The sequence below is a fragment of the Hylobates moloch genome, unplaced genomic scaffold (assembly GCF_009828535.3).
Source record: "Hylobates moloch isolate HMO894 unplaced genomic scaffold, HMol_V3 SCAFFOLD_16, whole genome shotgun sequence".
NCBI classification, from domain to species: Eukaryota; Metazoa; Chordata; class Mammalia; order Primates; family Hylobatidae; genus Hylobates; species Hylobates moloch.
The window spans coordinates 52,065,932-52,087,582 of record NW_026652291.1 but is presented as its reverse complement, the minus strand read 5'-3'; the positions used below and the strand labels follow the sequence as shown (position 1 = coordinate 52,087,582).

At 39.0% G+C, this 21,651-nt stretch overlaps 1 long non-coding RNA gene across 1 annotated transcript; it reads left to right on the top strand.

The window, feature by feature from the left end:
• Window positions 1-1,113: 1,113 nt before the first annotated feature.
• On the top strand, window positions 1,114-21,402 carry LOC131381416 (uncharacterized). Its single transcript, XR_009210175.1, has 3 exons — window positions 1,114-1,245; window positions 16,039-16,193; window positions 21,277-21,402. It is a non-coding gene; the product is annotated as an uncharacterized LOC131381416 (long non-coding RNA).
• The last annotated feature ends 249 nt before the right edge of the window (window positions 21,403-21,651 follow it).

Here is a 21,651-nt window from a genome sequence, read left to right as displayed (position 1 = left end):
TCCAGTTTAGCCTTAGCAGAATTATCCAATGGCTGTTTCAGATACATTCATCCAAGCCATTTGATTGTAAGGTTCAAGAGTCATTCTGCTGAATAAAGAATGGAGTATGTGCTCTAATATGTGTTTGGCAGGTAAGGCAACCTGTTACTCTCCTATGGAGAACTGAATCTTTTTGAATTTCTGCTCCCAATTGTTTTAATGACTGTATTTCCCCAGTAGCTATCTGGTGCTATGTCAATGGTAACTGTGGTATTTATCATAACAATGACAACAGCAATAGCTACAATAACAACAAAGAATATGTGCCAGGTACTATACAAAGAGTTTTATGTATTTTAGCTCATGTACTTCTCCAAGAAATGAGAAAAAATTTCTTCTAAAATACCACACCCAGTTTAATAATATGGGAGCAGCTCATAGGAGAAAGTAATTTGCCCAAAGTCATATGCTTCTTAAGTGGGAGATCCAGAATTTGAACCCTGGCACTTTGATTCTCAAACCCATGATCTTAATAAAAGTACTATAAATAGAGTCCAACATGTGTGACAATTTTTGACAATGAGAGCAAACCTACTGACATTTTACATTTAAGAAATTTTCACACCAGAAGTTAAGTACTTGGGTTGGTCAAGGGACAAAACAACAACAACAACTACAACAAACCGGAACCAAAGGGAAACTGCTAGAGATGTGTGTACAAGAGGAGTGAAGTATCATCACCTTCTATTCTTGATTTTAAGGAAATTATATGAAGTGAGAAAAAAAGGGATGTGGTATCCTCCTCCCACCCTACATATACTCTTGGTAATGAAAAGTTTCTTTCTAATACAGTGCACTTGAATTAATGCAAGTGAAATGTTTATTTCCCTTCTATTAATTTTGGAAACATTTGTTTTTGTAACTTTTTATGGGAGCATAGGTGAGATTATCACAAAGGTTGCCACAGTGATGTTTGCAGATTGATGGTCTTTGTTTATAACATAGTTTTACCTTGGTGATCTATCTTGTCTTTGCAAATAATGTCTCCTATGTAGCAATTGTGAGGAGATGTCTTGTCTTTGTAGATGAGAATGATTTTAGTAATCGTGAGGAGACTGCCCTGTATGTGGAAGCCTGTTGAGAAAGAAATGGGTTTGGTGCATGCGTGTGAATGTCAATCTGTTTTCAATCTTCAGGGCTGAGTTTGGCTCTTTCTACTTCTGTTTCACAAGGAAAGCAGTGGGAAAGGAACGCAGTAGCAAGCAGGTACCTGTGGCACTCCCCCAAGCCCTCCCAGTCATTTAGCAGATGTGCCTTGTGACACACTGTTCATGGTGAAGTTTTTGTATAGAAATACATGAGTATCAAATGGCTGCCATAGAGGTTCCCAAGGTGGGGCACACACCAACTCAGAATAAAAAAGAACCAAAATAATGCTCAAGGAAGACAGAGGAGCCGGGAGTCAATCACTATGTCAGTAAGATGGGGACTGAAATTGCCCTCCAATTTGTTCTCCCCACCCCTCCATTGCCTGCTACACCCACCCCCATCAGGTTAATACACCACCGGGAAAGGATTTTAGAAACCAGAGCTGGAAAGACCACCCCCTAGGTCAAGTCCTCCATTCCTCGGTCAAACCTGGATCAGCCTCCCCACACTCTGTGCCCTTTCTAGTTGTTGCTCAACTTGAAGTGTCTCAAGCGTAAATTTTCCTTTCTTACCTTTATCCCATTACTTCTAGTTACAACCCCTTTTATTATGCCAACTAATTCCCCTCTGCCTTTTGTAGACAATTATACCGTCTTTAGTCTTTCCTTGAATTTCACTCTTTTATTTTTCCTCTCCTCATAAGTCAACCTTCTGGCCATTCAGTAATTCCTTTTGACTTGCTCTGAACTCTACACACAGTGCATCTCTCTCACTGTGAGGTCCTCAAGGCCTGAATGGACTCTACTGAGTGTGGTTTCACCCTAGACTGGATAAGGAAGCCAGTATTACCTCTCTTTCTTAATATGGGCTACTTTTGCCAGAGCGTTTCAAAAGCACTATGTAAGTTTACTTTGGCTATGAGATTGCCATGGAGAGAATTCTTATTTAATTATTTATAAACTTTCACCTGTGCCTGGAAATGTACTACCCTCTAAATTAGCACTGTTCAATAGAAATTAAATGTGAGTGACACATGTTCTTTCAAGTTTTCTAGTAGCCACATTAAAAAAGTAAAAAGACACACGTAAAGTAATGCTAATAATATTTAATATATCCAAATTTTCAGTTCAACATGTAATCAATATTAAACATTATTAATGGTGTAGTTAAATTCTTTTTTTCTATGAAACCTTGAAAATCTGGTGTGTTTTATACTTACAGTACATCTCAGTTCAGACACTGTATATTAATCAGAAATACAGTACTTGATCTGTATTTGGATTTCATAAACTTTAATGCTGAAGTGGATTTACATGCCAAGTTGTTCAGAACATATTTAAAAGTTCTCCAGTAAATTGGAGTGTTTGTTTTTAAATTTAAATTTTAACTAACTGAAGTGAAATTAAGTTAAAATTTAGTTCCTGAGTTGCACTAGCCGCATTTTAAGGGTTCAAATGTGGCTAGTGGCTACCATTTTGTACAGTGCAACTCTAAATCTATAATAATTCTAAGTGCTTCCATCTCACATATAATTTAGCTTCTATTTCCCCCAAATGAATCTTACCTTTTGGATTCTTGATCATATAAACTTTTCTTGTGTGTGTAGGGGGTTCATTATTTTTATTTTCCCCTTTGAATTTTGATGAGGCATCCACTTTGTTGAAGGTTTTGTAATATAAATTCTTAGATGTTAAGATGCTACAGTGGTATGGTTTTTACCATACATACATCATTGTGAAAATTCATACATTATCATGAAAAAAATCTTGGAAATCAGAAAAAAAAAAAGACCTATAAGATGTGTAGGCTTGAAAATAGTTGCTATGTCATGGCTTTATACTGAAATATAAATGTTTGTTTTTAACTTTTTCATAGAAACGCCAATGAAGCTTAAAGAATAAGTATATACCCAACACCTATTCATGATAAAACACTTAGCAAACTAGGAATAGAAGGGAAATTCCTAAACCTGGTAAAGGGCATCTACAAAAAGCCCACAGTTAACATCATACTTAATGGTGAAAGGTTGCATGCTTTCACCCCTAATATCAGGAATGTGACAAGGATATCTGCTCTTGTCATTTCTATTTAATAGTACTGGAAGATCTAGCAAAGATGATTTAAAAAGAAAATACATAAAAGGCATTTAAATTGAAAAGGGAGAAGTAAGATGATCTTTATTTGCAGAGAACATGTTCTTATGTAAAGAGCATCCTAAGGAATTAAAAAGAACAATCTAATGAAACTAATAAAAAAAACTCAACAAGGCTGCAAGGTACAAGATTACTATTTAAAAATCAATTATATTTCAGTATACTAGCAATAAACATTCTGAAAATGATATTAGAAAAAAAATTTCACTTATAGTATCAGCAAAAAGAATAAATACTTAGGTAGAAATTTAATAAAAGAAGTGCAAAACTTGTATTCTAGTAACTACAAAACATTGTTGAAAGAAATCAAATATCTAAATAAATGGAAAGACATCTTATGTTTATGGATTGAAATATTTAATATTAATATTGTGTAAGGACAGTTCAGAAGGGTCACAGCCAACATTTATATAACAAAAGATGGATTAAAAAGAGAAAAGCATAACTAATTTACTTACTAAAAATTTTACATGACACAGGAGGCTTCAGATATGAAGAGTCAAAGACACAGGGAAAACTACTTTTATGCTTAGGTTTGATAATGAATGAATGGACAGCAATGTAGAAATGTGATTGGACAGAAGAGCGTATCTAATGGCAATAGACTGAGGGGAAACTCAGCAAGACCTGTCTGTTCAAATCCCTCATGGTTGCTCTGTGTAGTATTCCATACTCCTGGGTATGGGACAGGATTCCTGTGAAATGAGGGTCTTCAAGGGAGAAGGGAAAGAATGACCTTTCTAGGTTTTATGGCTTGCTTTGGAGGAGAGTTCTATTTTCTGTGACTTGCCTTGGGGAAGAGAAATTCTGGTTTCTGTGAGTGGCTTCAGGGAAGAAAGAGGGGCAAGAGACAGAAGGATGAGAGAAGGTCACAGACATTTTACTTCTGAGGCTCTTCCAATATTTTTCAGTTCAAAGCACTTGGCATACCAAGGCACATACTTTGGAGTATCATGTTCTGAGCCCTGACAATAGCAATATTCCCCATATTGAAGTACAGATGAAATTAATGCCTATCAAAATTCTGGCTAGCTTTTTTTTTCAGAAATTGACAAGCTGATCCTAAAATTTATATAGAAATGCAAGAGACCTAGGATAGCTAAAAGAAAGTTAGAGAACCCATTCTTATTGCTTTACCTCCTGGAAAGCTACAGTAATCAAGGCAGTGTGGTATTGGCATAAAAATAGACATCCAGATCAATGGAATAGAATTGAGAATCTAGAACTAAACCCTTACATTTATGATTTTTGACTAGGGTGCCAAAACTATTCAACAGGATAAAGAATCATCTTTTCAACAAATAGTGTTGGGGCAACTTGATATCCACATGCAAAAGAATGAAGTTGGATCCCATCATATACAAAAATTAACTAAAGTGAATCATAAATTTAGATGTAAGCACTAAACCTATAAAACTCTTAGATAAAAATATTGGAGTAAATTTTCATGATCTTGGTTGGATTAAGTAGATACAGTCTTTGACTTCATCAAAATTAAAACTTTTGTGCTATAAATGACACTATCAAGAAAGTGAAAAGACAACTCTTACAACTCGATTCTTTTTAATATAAGAACTCAATTAGAATACAACTCAGTTCTAATATAAGAACTAATACAAGAATTCATAATGTGAAAACTTATATTACAAAGGGAAGGAAATTCTGACACATGTATAACATAGGTGAACCTTGAAAACATTATATTAAGTGAAAGAACATAATAGTGATGAAAAGATAAATCAATTTAAAAATGGGCAAAAATGTGACAGCTATTTCTCCAAGAATGATATATGAATGGCCAATAAATATATAAAAAGATGCTCAAAATCATTAGCCATTAGGAAAACGCAAACCAAAACCACAATGAGATATCGTTTTACACTTACTAGGATGGTTGTACAAAAAACACAAATAATACCATGTGTTGGTAAGAATGTAGAGACATTGGAACCCCTCATGTATTGCGGGTGGGAATGTGTATTGGTGCATCCACTTTGGGAACCCGTTTGGCAGTACTTCAAAAGAGTAATCATGGAGCTACTATAGGATCCAGCAATTACACTCTTATCAATGCACCCAAGATAAATGAAAACATATATCCACACAAACACTGGCACACATGTGTTCATAGCAGTGTTATTTATAATAGCCAAAAGTCTGAACAACCCAAATGTCTATCAACTGATGAATGGATAAACACGATGTCATATATATACAATGACATATTATTTGTCAATAAACAGAAAGGAAATTATGACACTTGTCATAACATGGGTGAACCTTGGAAATATGTTAAGTGAAAGAGGCAACTCACAAAAGACCACATACTATATGATTCCATTTATATGAATGTCCAGGGCAGGGAAATCTACAGTGACAGAAAGTAGATGAATGGTGGTTGCCTGGGGCTGGGCTGGTTGGGGGTGGGAGAGGGCAGAAGAAGAAGTGACTGCTAATGGAGGCAAGGTCTCATTAAGGGATAATGAAAATGTTCTAAAATTGATTATGGGCTCAGTATAGTGGCTCACGCCTGTTAATTCCAGTATTTTGGGAGGCTGAGGCAAGAGGATTGCTTAAGGCCAGGAGTTTGAGACCATCTTGGACAACACAGTGAGATCCTATCTCTGCAAAAAATTAAAAAATTAGCTAGGCATGTTGGCACATAACTGTGGTCTCAGCTACTCAGGAGGCTGAGGTGGAGGATCTTTTGAGCCCAGAAGGTAGAGGCTGCAGTCAGTCATGATCATGCCACTGCACCCCAGCCTGGTGACAGAGCAAGACCCTGTCTCAAATAAATAAATAAATAAATAAATAAAATTGATTGTGGTGAATATATCTACTAAAAACATTGAATTGTACATTTAAATATATGAATTGTATTGCATGTGAATTGTAATTCAATAAAGCTGTAACAAACAGATTTTATACCTAACATGGATATATCAAGGTAGACTGTCTCAGTTATACTGATTCAGAGAGCAATAGGCATAGCTTATAAAACCAAACATTTCTGCAGAAAAGCTAAACTTTAGGGTGGGAGGGTAGGACATTACAAAAAGAAAAATGAAAAGAAGATTCCCAAAACTCAGATAGCCAAGAAAGAGGATCACTTTTATGAGGAATTATGAATTAAGTACTTACATGGCTGAAAAGAATGAGGGAGAGAACTCTAAAATGGATGGAAATGTCTGCAATAAGCTTCTCAAGACTCCTGAGTTTGGGTCACAGGAAAGAAGAGAAATGAATCCTTTGCCTTGGAGAAAGTGTACTAAGCCCAAGCGAATGAACCTGTGAGAAGGTGTAATGGAACACTCACTGCTTTTACACAATTGGATTTCTCCTAGGTCAACTCATTCCCCAACTTGCTTCTACATTGATGTTGCTATCTCTGTGACCTCTTCACAAATATATGAACTACTTTGAAAGTGGGGTGCTCTGAGAAAATTCCTGGGGGAGTCTCGTTGACACAATGCTCACAAATGCACTTGAGAAACTGTGTTTCATCAGTAACACTTTGAGCACCGGGTACAAACTGTAAATGAATGTTGTGCAAACGTTTGGCAGAAATACAGGCTTTCTTTACCGTTAGGCATATCTGTGGCTTTTTGATACTGTAAACAACTGACACAGCCATGGAGGAGTAGTGTATCTGAAATTGTTTATACAAAAGAATTCCTTCTGTCAGTCTGTTTATAGTTCACATGTAAATGGGCAAAACCTTCATAATGAGAGAACCAGCAGAAATTCTGAATATGCTGCAAATAATTGTTTCAAAAGGGTGTATTGAGATTTTCCTCCCCCACTATAAGCAGTTTGCTTAGAAATTATGCTTCTTGGTAACTTTGCAGTAATTCCATGTCCTTTAAAGTTAAAGATGCGATGATTGGAAAGCTTAGGCTTGCTTCTGGCATTTCTGAATGCCAGGCTCTGCAGAGCTCTCTAAGGCTGGGCAAGAGAATTGTACCAGGAAACTTTTGCCTGAGGCAAGGTCAGATGCTAGAAAGCACTGAGAGGTTGGCTGACTGGGACATCAGAGGGGAGTATCCTTTCCAAGAACATTGGAAGATTTTCACCATAAAATATATTATGAGTCCCTGGCATAAGGAAGTCCTGCTTATCCTTTTATTCTTCTTATTGTTTCTCTTTGAGTAATGTTTTATTAAGAACTTGCAGCTCTTACCCCCTGTAACTGAAGCACTTCATTTGGTTTACTCAAAAGACATGGCCAGAGATGGAGGCACAGAGAAAACCTAAAATTGCAACAGGATTGTTTGTGTTGTGATTCGCTAATGTCCCAGCTTTTATTTTGGAGAACTTATTCTTTGAAATGCTCTACAGTTGCTGAATGTGAAGTATCATGACTTCAAACTTCATTAGGTATTGAGTTGAAAAAAACTAGGGCATTCAGTGAATGAGGTATAAAGGTTTTCTATTTTTGAAATTTGTTTGAAAGGATTAATTAATAATCATCATCATAGTTCATGATATAATTTATAATTATTTGATCATAGGGAAAAAGATCATCAAAGAAATAATTTTGCCTGAAAAACAAAACACAGGGGCAGGTCTTCGTTCCAATAATCTCCAGAATTATCTTATCTCTATATATTTTATGCATCTGTGTCTTCCTTCCTTCCTTCCTTCCTTCCTTCCTTCCTTCCTTCCTTCCTTCCTTCCTTCCTTCCTTCCTTCCTTCCTTCCTTCCTTCCTTCCTTCAGTCCTTCCTTCCCTCCCTTCTTTCTTTCCTCCCTTCCTTCCATCTTTTGCTTTTCTATACATTCTCTATATAAAGAGACTTGAACAGTTCCCATAGTGATGCTTTTCTCGACCTTTAGAATTTCCATCTTCAGGGCATTTTCCCTAACATGTAATCTAATACCTATGACTGCATTTTTGGCCTATACTCTTACTTTTTTTATTGTCAATGCAAAAGTATTTTTTAAAGTTACTTAAATTGGTTCAAATCTTTCTTTTTCATCAAATTGTAGTTTTAGTAGGTCATCAGTGCTTAACTTCACAGCGTTTCTGATATAGAAGAGATTTAGGCAGATCAGCCTCATTTGGGTAAAGGAAAATGTTTCCTTGAAATAGTCTTTGAAGTGATGGATTTTTAGAGTGTCAAAATATTTTCATTTTCCTCTCATCCCTCTCTTTTCTTCCTCTTGTTATCTTTCCTTCATCCTTCTTTTATTTCCCTTCTTTTCCTTTTCCTACCATTCTTACATTTCTTCCCTTTTTATACATATTAGGTCCCTACCATGTGCTAGGTACTAGGAATTCAGAGAGAAGCCAACCAAAGCTACAGTTGATAAATTCCCAGTCTGATGTGTTGGACATTCAAGAACATCAGTGATTAAAACAGCATACGTGCATCCACAAGACAGATGGGAGGGACACCTAATTTAACTAAGAAGGTCAGATGGTACATTTGAAGTGAGACTTTTAGGAGCAGTAGTAGTTGACCAGGTAGACCAGGTAGACAAGGGAAGAAAGTTCTTGGCAAAAAGCATAGCTCCTTCCAAAGTCTGCTGTTTCCTCAGGAAACCACCAGTAGTTGCATGAGCCAGGAGAACAGGTTGCTTTGTTGAGTGTGATAGGAGTTGGGCAGGGAATACCATGCTAGAAAATTCAAACTTCACCTCTAAGGTAATGGAAAGCCACTGCTGAATTTTAAGGAGGGGAGTGATAAAATCATGCTGTGTGGTGGACAAATGGAGAGGAGAAGGGGCAGGAGAACAAATATTTGTTGAATACGTGTTATATGTCAGGTCCACTGCTACCACTGCTAAGGACTTCAATATACAGATTGCAGTTAATTGTCCTAGCAACTCTATGAAGTGGATATTATGATTTCTGTATGACGTATGAGGAAACTGAGGTTCAGAGGTTTGTGTCACATGTTTTCATCTCTCATCTGCCAAGTGTCAGATTTGGAGTGTGAACCTAGATCTAGTGGATTTTGAATGTATTTTAGTGCTTTGCATCAAGCCTGCCTAAGGAAAGACTAAATATTTTTAAAATTCCATTTTAATGGGGAAAATCTTATATTTTTTAAAGCACTTTCATATTATTCTATCATTTGGGAGAAGGAAGCTGAGGCAAAATGTTGGTATAGAATTAACCAAGCGTTCTTAGAAGTTTCAATAGAAAATATGATAATTGCCGGGCGCGGTGGCTCACACCTGTAATCCCAGCACTTTGGGAGGCCGAGGCGGGCGGTTCACAAGGTCAGGAGATCGAGACCATCCTGGCTAACACGGTGAAACCCCGTCTCTACTAAAAATACAAAAAATTAGCTGGGCGAGGTGGCAGGCGCCTGTAGTCCCAGCTACGCGGGAATGAACCCGGGGGACCTCCTGACCGAGATCCCCACTCACTCACCTGGTGAAAAAAAACTCACTCAAAAAAGAAAATATGATAATTATAAATATTTTTTTGGAGTGTTTTAACCCAAGAACAAACCAGATCTCATTTACAATGCTTTTCTTCATCCTCTCAACCTTTAATTTTATTATTCATCTTCTCTCCCTACTTTTGGGATGTAGAGGATTTTTTTTTTCTATTTTAAAATTGAGGACATTGAGGCAGAAAAGAAAGTGACTTGCTCATAATAAAACAGAGCATAGAATGTGAAGAGCTTGATTTTATTCTTTTTCTCTCCTATGAAGTAACATTAGGTATGTATATATATATGTATGTATGTATATATGTATGTATGTATGTATGTATGTATGTATCTATCTATCTATCTATCTATCTATCTATCTATCTATCTATCTATCATCTATATGCTAGGGCTGCCATAACAAAATACCACAGACTAGCTGGTGTAAACAAATATTTATTTACTCACAGTTCTGGAGGCTGCAAGTCCAAGGTTAAGGTGCCACCAGGTTTGGTTTTTCCTGAGGCCTCTCTCCTTGGCCTCACGTGACTTTTCCTCTGTGCATGCTCACCCCTGGTGTCTCTTCCTCTTCTTATAGGTACAGCAATCCTATTGGATTAAGGCCACACTCTTATGACCTCATTTAATCTTAATTACCTCTTTCAAGGCTCTGTCTCCAAATACAGTCACATTGATGGTTAGGGCTTCAACATACGAATTTTAGGGGTGCACAGTTGAATTCAGTCTGTAACACTATCTATATATCTTAAACTCCAAGGCATTATGATGTAGCCTGCTAGTTAGCATTAAATGAGGACTGATTTTAGTCAATGGAAAATTAACCATTACAATGCTGCATGAATTAGTTAAAGGCTATCAAGGTGTGGGTTTAGAAAACTCATTGATTTTGTGGAACCAATATCTCTGTGTTGGAAGAAGCCCTAAATATGTCTAATTCACACCCCTCATTTTTCAGAAGAAAAAATGGAGACCTAGAGGTTTTAAGTGACTTGCTTAAGATTATACAGTTTGTTCATGGAAGAATTAGGACTGGAACTTGGATCTACTGAGCACTGCTAAGGCCAAGTTTACAGGTTGAGAACAGCCATTAGTTTTATAAAATATGCCTTAACATTATCCACAGTCCAGAGCATTTCAAGGTATATTCTGGGTTTTTGTAAGTCACTAACATTGGAATAAAAGGAGAGAGAGGCTAAGTGGAACAGAAAAGAGGAAAAAGGGAGAAGGAAAGGGAACACATGCTCAATGAAGAAGATAAAAAAAATGTAGCTTCATTGATTGGCTAAAGTGGAGCTCATTGTCTTCTCTGCTAATGATTCCGTTGTCAGCACAAAAAAGTGGGTGGTACCATCACTTCTGTCAGCCACAGAGTAACTGGGAGCAATCCACAACTTCTCTCTCCCTTTCTCTTGCTAAGAAAATCTTCATCACTTCATCACAAATCCTGCCAATTTTACCTCCTAAAATTGTTCCAAAATCTCTCTTCTCCAGGCTCATCCTATCATCATGTCTAAAGTCAGCCTTCATCATCTTCCATGTGGGTTCTTCTAACAGGCCCTTAAGTGTTTGTCTCTGTCTTCTTGTTCTTAAATCCATCCTCTATTCCTTTGTGTAAAAGCCCGCATTGCCTGTAGCAGCATTTCTTCTCTGACTTATTTGCCCCTTCAAAAATTACATATCATCTCTTTATCCTCTTTAGAGTTTTATTTTTTATGATTTTTATTATGCATTTGATATATAAGAAAGACCTTCTCATAGTATCAAAAGGAGAGGGATAATAAAGGCTAATATTTTTTGCACTTTTGCGGAATAGCTCAATTGTTGCTCACAATAATTGCGAAAGGAGGTACTATGATTATTGGCATTTTGCAAAAAGAAAGAGGCTCAGAGAAGTCAGGTAACTTGCCTGAAGTCACACACCTACAAAGTGATGGAGCTGTGCTTCCAGTTGGATTCTAGAGCCCACATTCTTAACCATTGTCCTTTATTGCCACTGCTGAGTCCTATGCAGGTTCACTTGACATATACTTGGAGGCTCTTGATGAGCACAATTAATAAAGTTCTTTGATTAAAAACAAAAACAAAGTCGGAAGAGAAAATCATTACCATTAGCATCCATGCACTCCTGGTACATTCCTGCTATATCCCCCCCTCCAAGGCTTTGCTCATCCTGTGCCTTCTGCCTGGTATGGCCTCTTTTCCTCTCTCAGCTTTGCTAACTCTGACTAATCCTTTGCGATTTTAAGAGATAGTCTCCTCTAGGAAGGCTTTCAGCCTCCTCCTTCTTAGACTCTTATCTGGGCTAGATGGCCTTTGTCCATGTTGCATAGCACCATTTTCCTTTCTATGGTGGGTTTTCTGTACTCAATTGTGTCTCTCCCTCCCGTCCTCCTGTCTAAGGCTGGGAAATATATTTCCTAGAACCAGTTCCCTTGTATAGCTCTAGATTTAGTTTTGCCAATGAGAGAAATCCATGTGACATTGAGAGCAGAAGTGAAGTAGAGGTCACTGTTCTCAGGGAGGTGTGGGGTCAGACATGGCAGTCTTCTAGATGTGAGCTCTCACTTTATGGCTTCTGGGCTTCACAGACTTCTCTGCAGGCTCCCTCTTTGTGGCCTTCCTGGAAAGTTCCAGCGAAAGCACCCACACTATGGTGCTCAGGGTGAAATCTTCATGGTCAACCTCTTGACCTTCCATAGCATCTTTCCTGATGTCTGCTCTCCCAACAGGCATGTGGTCCCCTAACTTTATGTAAAATCTATTTATTTGATATTCAAAGTGCATAGAGTGCACTGGTTCCTGACCAAACCCTGACTGATAGATCATCCCTGACTCATTAGAACTGAAATCATCAGTGACCATGGATGTCTGTGTCTCCATCTGAACATAGGTGCTTTAAAGCCCAGATCATCTTTCTATACCAACTACCTAGCATGGTATATAGTATACCCAAAGTAAATGTTTGATTGGTGAGGATACTTAGCTCCATGAAAAACTCCATTACTTTAGGGATGACTGTTTCCATATTTGGGGGTCACCTGTGGGATAAGTCTTGTCAATGACCTCCACTTGCAGGCATAAGAAACAAAAGGAGGAAGAGAAAATAAGAAAAGGGAAAAAATGGCACAGGAGAGTAAAGTCTGAGAGAAAGAAAATCAGAGAGGTGAAGTGATAGGGAATGGAATAGGAAGCAGAGAGTTGGGGTGGCCAAGTGCCCCCTTTATTGGCTGTCAGCTCAGCAGTTGCTCATCCTAGAGCAGGAGTATCTCACCTTGAGTGGCACTGCTGTCTTCTCCACAATCCTCTTTTAGGAGAACTTCACTTTCCACCTTCCAGATTTCTGCCAATGCCATAAGCTAGGCCATATGGCAACATCCAAACATTAAGGCTTACCAGACCCCAGAGTCTCACACTGCACCTTGTATTCTGGGGGAGCAGCCAGAGGCAGAGCCTTGAAGGTTGGAGGACACACATTCAGGTGCCCCCAAAGGCAAACTAGGATTAATTTCTAAATTTTCTTTGATCTCAGGCTAATAAATTCAAGTAGGTTTATTTTTTCCCTTCATCTGTTTAGTAATAAGGAAAATTTTTTATTTTAGGAGCCAGGAAGGTTAGAATGTTTTCAAAACTATGATTAATGATAATAGAGGATTTTTCAGGATGCTTGTCAGATTTAACATTTTTGGGACCAAATTCTTCTGCTTAAAAGATGGCTTTAGATGAACTGTATTCTTTTAAAATTTTAATTGCATGTTCTTCTTGATACTTAACATCTTCTCCACTCATGATGAAAGAGGGCCATTGTTTTTTCTGTTTTGCACAATAAATACACACAGCTTCTATATTCCTTCAAAGTAAAAAGCTGCTTTCCCGTCTTTTGTTCCCTTTTCCAAGGGGAATAGAAAAAAAAATTAATTACCAAACAGAGAGCAATTTGAAATCTTTGAATAGATCAGGATACATTTAAATTCCATGTAGGAAAAAGAAACAGTTTGCAGCAATATAGATTTACTTAACAATTTTCCTTAAATTTAAGGATCCTGTGTGGCTTCCATTGATCCATTAGGAATAGATCATCTTTAGTAAAGATTTTTCACTAAAGTTGCTTTCATGTGAAAGACAATTGCTTTAATATAATAAGTTTGTTACAATTTATATGATGTGCTCTGGAGAGTTTAAGAAATTGCATGCAAAAAGGTTTTCTATATAACTCTTATATTTTTATTTTATTTTATTATTTATTCATTTATTTTTATTTCTTTGAGAGAGGCTCTCTGTCACCCAGGCTGGAGTGCAGTGGCACTATCTCTGCTCACTGCAGCCTCAACTTCTAGGGCTCAGGTGATTCTCCCACTTTAATCTCCCATGTGGCTAGGACTGCAGGTGCCACACCACCACACTTGGCTAATTAAAAACTTTTTTTTTTCTAGAGACAGGGTTTTGCCATGTTACTTAGGCTGGTCTTGAACTCATGGGCTCAAGGGATCCATTCACCTTGGCCTCCCAAAGTGCTGAGATTACAGGCGTGAGCCACTGCACCTGGCCCACTCTCATATTTTTTAAAAAGAAACTGTAGAGTTAATTCTTTAAAATGATTCTCAGATAGCAAACAACAGGAAAAGTAAAGGCATTCGAGAGGTGAATCAGGAGCGAAGGGAATTCATGTGTGTGTGTTTGTGGTGGGGGTAGGGGTGGATTGAATAAATGGAATGTTTACGTTTTTTATTTTGTTTAAAACATGCTCTCTGCCCTGGTGTTTCTGACATGTTCACAAACACAAATTCAACATTAAAATAAAATCAAACAGTTAAAAAAGCCTGTCCCTTCGAGGAGGTTGGAAGAAGATCCTGGCATCTGTGTTTCAGGGCCTGGGAGTGCTTCTTCTTGGGCTGTGAACCTGGGCATGCGGAGCTGGCAGGCACACTTAGGCTGGCAGGCATCATTGTCTAATGCTGCATAGGAAGGGGGATGTGGCTGCAGGAACCACTTTAAAGAAACCAGAGCTCCCTGGTGATGAGTGATGAGCTCTCAGGAATGAAGGGTCTTGAAGGAGGTGGGTGGGACCGGGGGGTGGTTGTGGTAGCGTAAGAGGAGGAGGGACAAGGTAGACTTTCCAATACTCAGCGTGAGCCATCAGCCCCTTCCACAACAGCCATCTGTGCTCTTAGGCCTCCCCTCTCTCCCTGCTATTCCAGAAGTGCTAGGCAACAGCTTCCCTCCTCCTGGCAAGGACCCTCCCTAGCACACTCATCAGAAAAACACAGCCGTGGTGCATTACATCAGCACAGGGTGGGGCCTGGAGAACACAGCAGCCCCTCAGTGCTTGGAGTGGGGATGATTCAACTCCATTCAGGAGTGGGTCAAGAGAGAAAATCCACAGCTCAAACCTAATGATTTTTGCTTCTTGTTTACAAGTTTGAAATGTGAGTGAGGTAGAGCGTCAGAGCCCTTAGGATCTTTTGCTTTAAAGGTATCCCTTGTGAGGGTGCCTTTGATACTCCTTTGGATTACTTTCTGCTTTTCTACACTCATCTTTTAAAAAAACACACACACACTGCTTTAGTTTTTAATAGTTCTTGTCATGATGCAAAGGGCCTGACTCCAGCTGTTCTTCCCAAACCTCTGGGAGAGGCCTGGTTACATCTCGTTCTCATAAATCTTGAATCCAGTTCTAGCAAGTCTTTAAGCCTGACCCTGACATGCCCAGGCAATGCGTGATTGGAAACAGGAGAGGTGGAAAAGTCCTGTGCCAAGTCGTGTCCACTGCAAAAATACATCATCTGGCAATGGCTGTTTCAACATGTGGAGCAAAGTGGCACATGTCTGGCTGTACGAAGCAAGGCAAGGCCAGAGATGTACAGTCTCACTTTTGTATTTTTATATGACTTTACCAAGAAGACCAAAGTCAACGCATGGCTACAGATTTGCTGACAATCTCTGGGCCTATGGAGAGAAGCCCCTGTTAGCCATAAAAGTATATTTTTTTTACCTATTGTGTTTTGTGACAGAGATATAATTTAATAAATATTAAATTATTTATCAAAATATTTATCACCATATTGTATCTATATATTATATTACATGTCTATTTTATGTCTATATTATAATATGTCTATTATCTGTCCATATTATAATATATATCTATATAATATCAGTTATTAAAATGTATTAATATTAAATTTTAATGATATTATTCAATATTTAGTAAAGTTAAAATGCAATCAGAAATTGAAAGTTCGCCAAAATCCCTGGGTGGGGCTTCATGAATAGTTCTGGTCAATGCATTTTGAGTGAAATGATATATGTCACTTCCTGGCTGAGACAGTTAAAAGCTGTTACCTAATCCTTCAGCTCTCCCTCCCATACTCCAATTGAAGAGACCACATGTTGACATGGTGGAACCACCTGATAGAAGCACCTGTATCACCACTGGAAGAATAGCTGTTCTGGAGAGCCCTTCAAAACCTAAACTGGACTCTGCATAAGCAAGAAATCAATTTTCAAATGTAAGCCTTTGATTTCTAGCTTTTTGTTACTGCAGCATTAGCTAGTCTATCCTACCTAATACTTTCTGCACCAACATCTCTCAGATGAAGAAGAAAAGCTGTGCAAGAAAGAGGAATTAAGTAAAATATGCAGATATAGAGGTCACATATTCAGATCATCAAATACCTGACTGAGGAGTTAGTGAAGGCAACACTGAGGAAGAGGCCATGAAGAAGAAAAGTGGTGGCCAGGTGTGGTGGCTCATGCCTGTAATCCTAGCACTTTGGGAGGCTGAGGTGGATGGATCATGAGCTCAGGAGATTGAGACAATCCTGGCCAACATGGTGATACCCCGCCTCTACTAAAAATACAAAAATTAGTTGGGTGTGGTGGTGCACACCTGTAGTCACAGCTACTCGGGAGGCTGAGGCAGGAGAATTACTTGAACCTGGGAGGCAGAGGTTGCAATGAGCTGAGACTGTGCCACTGCACTCCAGGCTGGAGACGGAGTGAGACTCCATCTCAAAAAAAAAAAAAAGGTGGATGGGGGGTGGGCACTGTTCCTATATTTCTTCTGTGGTGAAGTGGAATATTAAAACATTTTAATATTTGGTATTTAAAATATTGTCAGACATTTTCAAGAGACAAATTGGTACAACCTTTTTAGAAGGCGATTTAGCAACGTAAATGAATAATTAAATTGTGCAGATTCTTTGGCCCAACCATTTCACTTCTAGAAATTGATCTTCTAGAAATAATGGGTAAGTGTGAAAATGTATGTGTTCAAGGATGTTTATTGCAAAATTACTGGGAAATTGTAAATATCATAAATAATCAACCACTGGAAATTGTGCAAACAACAAATTATTTAATTTCTGCCTTAGAATACTATATATGAAGTACATAGTATTGGGGAGTGTATAGTAATGAAGAGCTAGATTTCTGTATATTATGGACATGGTAGCCACATTAGAGGTAGGTAGCCTCTAAGATGGTCGCCAGTCATCCCTGCTTCCTAGTATTCATGCCATAGTGGCATCCCCTCTGCTTGTGTGTGGGCTAGACCTAGTGACTTGCTTTTAATGAATAGATATGGCAAAAGTAATAGAACAACACTTTGGAGATGTCATCTATCTCAACAAAAAGATGGCTTCTGTCTTGCTTGTCCTCTTTTGCTTTCTCATTTGCTTGCTCTTGGGAAAGTCAGGTGCCCATTGTGAGCTAGCCTTGGAGAAGTCCACATGTCTATCACCATACCTGACATATAATAGACCTTCAAAAGATATTTTTGAATATTTTAATTAAGCAAATATTTGCTGAATACCTGCCTATATGTCCAGGCATTGTGCAAGCTCTGCTATAGAGTGCTGAGCTAGTAGGCACAGTTCTTCCCCTCATAAAGGGTATAGTCTAGGGAAGGAAGTCAACATTAAGAAGGCAAAGAGAGAAGCTTGTGGGGGAGCTCTGAGGTGGGGACCACATTGGAGTGTTTGGGGAATGAGTAATGGTGGCTGAAGTAGAGTGAGGGAGAGGTAGACAGTGAGAGGTGGGGCTGGAGATGTGGGCAGAGGCCATAGGAAAATTCTCGATTTTATCCTAAGTGCCATGTGAAGTCACAGCAAAGGCTTTGAGTAGGGAAGAGATCATTTTATTTTGAAAAGTTTACCCTGACTGCTTTGTGGAGAACAGGTTGGCCACAGGCAAGAATGAAAGTAGGAAGGCTGATGACGAGACAATGACATTGGTTCAGGTGAGAAAGGTGGCAGTGGAAAGGGAGGGAAGTGGCTGGTTTGGTATACATTGTGGGGACTGTATTGACAGGGTTGTGATTGATTATTGGACATGAGGGAAGGGAAAGGTCAAGAATGACATCTATATCCCTGTCATTACAGCGCATTTACTGAGCCAGGAAACATTGGAGGAGAGGCTGCTGGGGGAGGAAAGATGAACAATTCACTTTAAAATGCCTCGAGAATATTCAAAAAGAGTTTCCAACTAAGCAGTTAGACAGTAGGTCTGGAATGCAAAAAAGAATTCTAGGCTGAAGATAGCAATTGGGAATGGTTAGTTTATAGATGGTCTCTAAATCCATGGGAGAGATTGAAGAGGGAGGATGAAGTGAGAAGTCAGGGCTTAGGGCTGGAATAATACATGGAATATACTTAGTACCATGTCTGATACAGGGGAAAGCACTCAATAAATGTAAGTTCTCATTACCATTGTTGTTGTTAATAGACACAGAGATAAAACTAGGAGAGCATGGTGACACAGAAACCAAGATAACAGGGTGTGTGTCAAGGAGGAGGTGGCCAAATGAATGCCATAGAAAGTGAAGACATGTTGCATTAGAAACATGCAACCATTCATAGAGTGGTATGCTGGTAGAAAGGTTTATGGAGTGCCAGTTTAGTCAGTCACCCCTGTGTAGGACACCTATGGAACACCATAGGGGGCCTCTGAGGAGAAACATCTCCTTATTGCCATTGTGTCCCCAGGCTAGTGAGCATGACCTGCTCTGTGGCTTTACTTGCTGCCATTAAACCACCAATAGATCTTTGTTGTTTGAAGCAGATTTAGGAGACCACCAGGGTCCTTTCAGCCATCTGGGTGCATTCTTAGGTATAACTGAACCAACAGAGTGAGGAGTCTCTATAGCTATGCCACAATGAGTTTGTTCCCATTTTGTTGAGGACAGAGCAGAGTCTAGGCACAGATAGACTAGGGCTACTGACATGGTGTGATTTGAGGGGCTCAGAGAGGCCTCTGTATCTTGCCTCTGATTATTCTCTGATTGGGAGAGATAAGAAGGAAGGATGAAGTCATTGAGGGCCTGGAGAACAGGCTGGTGATATTTAACTCATTCTAATAAGATCTCACTGTGGAAGGGCTGAGGTTACCAAGAAGTATGACCCAAGACACCAGAAGCTGTGTGAGTGTGTGTGTGTGTGTGTGTGTGTGTGCATGTTTCCAGATGTCTGTGTACGTGTGATGTGTGAACAAAGGCAGTATGGCATGAGAAGGCAATGGAAGGAGGAGGAGAGACTGCTCAACTTGCCTTGGAGGTTTCTCCATCTTATATAATCACCTTTGCAGGTTGGATGGCCCAAGATATCTAAGAAGTTCAGGATTGTCTCAGCTATGAGGAAGTGGCATTATCTGACCACAGGGCCTTATCACAGGCTGCTTCCCTGATACAAGGTGAAACTCAGACTTCTTGGATGCTGTACAGGTGGCCTCATTTGAAGAAAATTCGATACATGGAAATCTAAATTTTTGAAATGATTCACTCAATTGAAATCTGATTGAGGGCAAAGATCGTGTCTTATATTTCTTTCATATCCTTTGCCCATTAAGCCCTCCATAAATACACATTGTTTCTCTACTAAATAATTCACCTCAGGGTTCTTAGAAATAATGAGCTCCCTTAGCACTCTAAAGATACATTTCTATTTTCAAAGATTTCCTGGCAGCTCTTAAGGGGTGTATCTACTCTATAGTCAGAAATACATCTGTAGACAATTTTAGTTCAAGTGCACATACAACCAAACAGAATCAAATTCATGCATTCATAATGGCTTATCATGATGTTGCTTAGTTTGGCAGTTTTATTTTAATAGGCAAATATGTACTTTATAATCAATAGTAATTCTATTACTAGGTGCATAGAGGCAAAGAAGGAGCAGAGGAAGATGAGTACTTCCAATTTGAGTCAATGTCCAGGCAGATAGTTATAATCATTTAAGAGATCTCTTGGCTTCTAGAAGAACAAGTTTCTGGGGCCTCAGGACCACTCAGAAAAGAAAATAGATCTCCTGAATGTAAAGAACTTGCATTTATTCCAGGTGACAAAATTCCCCTCTTTTCTCCCCTGTTCCAGTAGAACAGAGGTGAGACATTTGGTGACAACGATCCTCAGTCTCTGGGGCAGACTGAGGCTTGCTATGGGCTGCGCCAGCTCACTCTCTACCAGGCTCAGGTCCTGATGCATACACACCACTCAAGCAACCCTGCATGGCCAACAAGAGCCTTCCTTCTCCAATTCCAAAAAGGATGGCACCTTTCTCCTCTAAAGGAGTTTCTATTTTGTGTAATTAATAAAACATTAGGAGGCCTTTTCTCAAAATAATTCTGTATATATATATACGTATATATATATATAATTCATTTTGAAAGTGTAGATTTTATTAATAACTTCTGCTACTGTTGGGCTTACCACTGGATTCATGAACACAACCTCCCTTTGGCATTGCTGTTGAATTCCAAGGAGCTAAGATGTTTTGGTAGAGAGTAAAGAGGAAAGGGAGCTAAAGGATCCTTTCCTATGAGAAGCTGGACTTGTTTTTCTCTTTGGTGTTCTAATTTCTCTTAGTGTGTGTCTCCTTGTACCATTGCTGTAGTACATCACAACCACAAATATGCCTCTCTCTGGTGGAGGGCTGTTAGTGTGTTCCCAGAGAGACAAGCTGTTTCAAGTGAATATGTTCACTCCTTGAGCCATGCTAAGAACAGACTTTTATACACTTATTCCTGTGTGGCCACCCAGACTGTAAGTGTCTTGGAACTTTGGGGCTCATAATTCAAGGAAACCACTTTTATGCACAAATGAGAAATACATCCCCAGTTCGTGCATCACTGAGGGCTGGGCCGTGAGGAAATGGCAGCCACAGCTCACAGAAGGAACAAGAAAACCACAGCTTTGCTTACAAAATTGGCTGCATGAAGCAAGTGTGCTAGCACTTTGGACAGATTATATATGCTCAACTTTGCTAAATCATTTACAGAAATCTCTTTTAAAAACAGAGATCTTTCCTTAAGCTGCTGTGTTCTGAATTAGACACATCTCTATTTAAACTCCATTAATCTGTACTATTGTGGTGATGTGCAGGTGCAAGTGTGGAAAAGCAAACATTTGAGAAAAGCCATGCCCTTTCTTTACAGAGCAGCAAGGCTCAATTTGCAATTTGCAATGATCTGATACTTTCCCATGGGTGAGCAAAGAGCTTGAGAATTGCATTCTCTTCAGGACAATGAGACTGTGCAATAGTCCGCTATTTTGGTTTGTTCAAACAAGTAATGGAAAACGATTTCACCAATTCTTTTTAGGCATAAGGGTGTCACAGAAGTTTTTTTCTAATGGACTGTCACTGACCTGGCCACAAGTGGCCAGGAAGAAGTTCTTAAAATTCAGCTACGTATGAAGAATGGATGGATTCCCCAGGTCTGGACAGGTGAGGAGTTAAGTCTAGAGGAGGCTACTGAGGCAAAAAGGAGCATGTAGGTAATAATAAGTCAGAGTGCACATGTTAGAAAGTCGAATAATCATCCTTGGGTGGAGATCAATTTTTCCTTGCTTGCTTTTCTGCTTCCTGCTTAGTGTGGATGGACCAGAGTTTATAGGAGCCAATTCCTGGCCTAAAGAAGATGAATGGCCATCTTGTAGCTCATATGTTGTTGCTGGTCTGCTGAGTCAACTTGTGG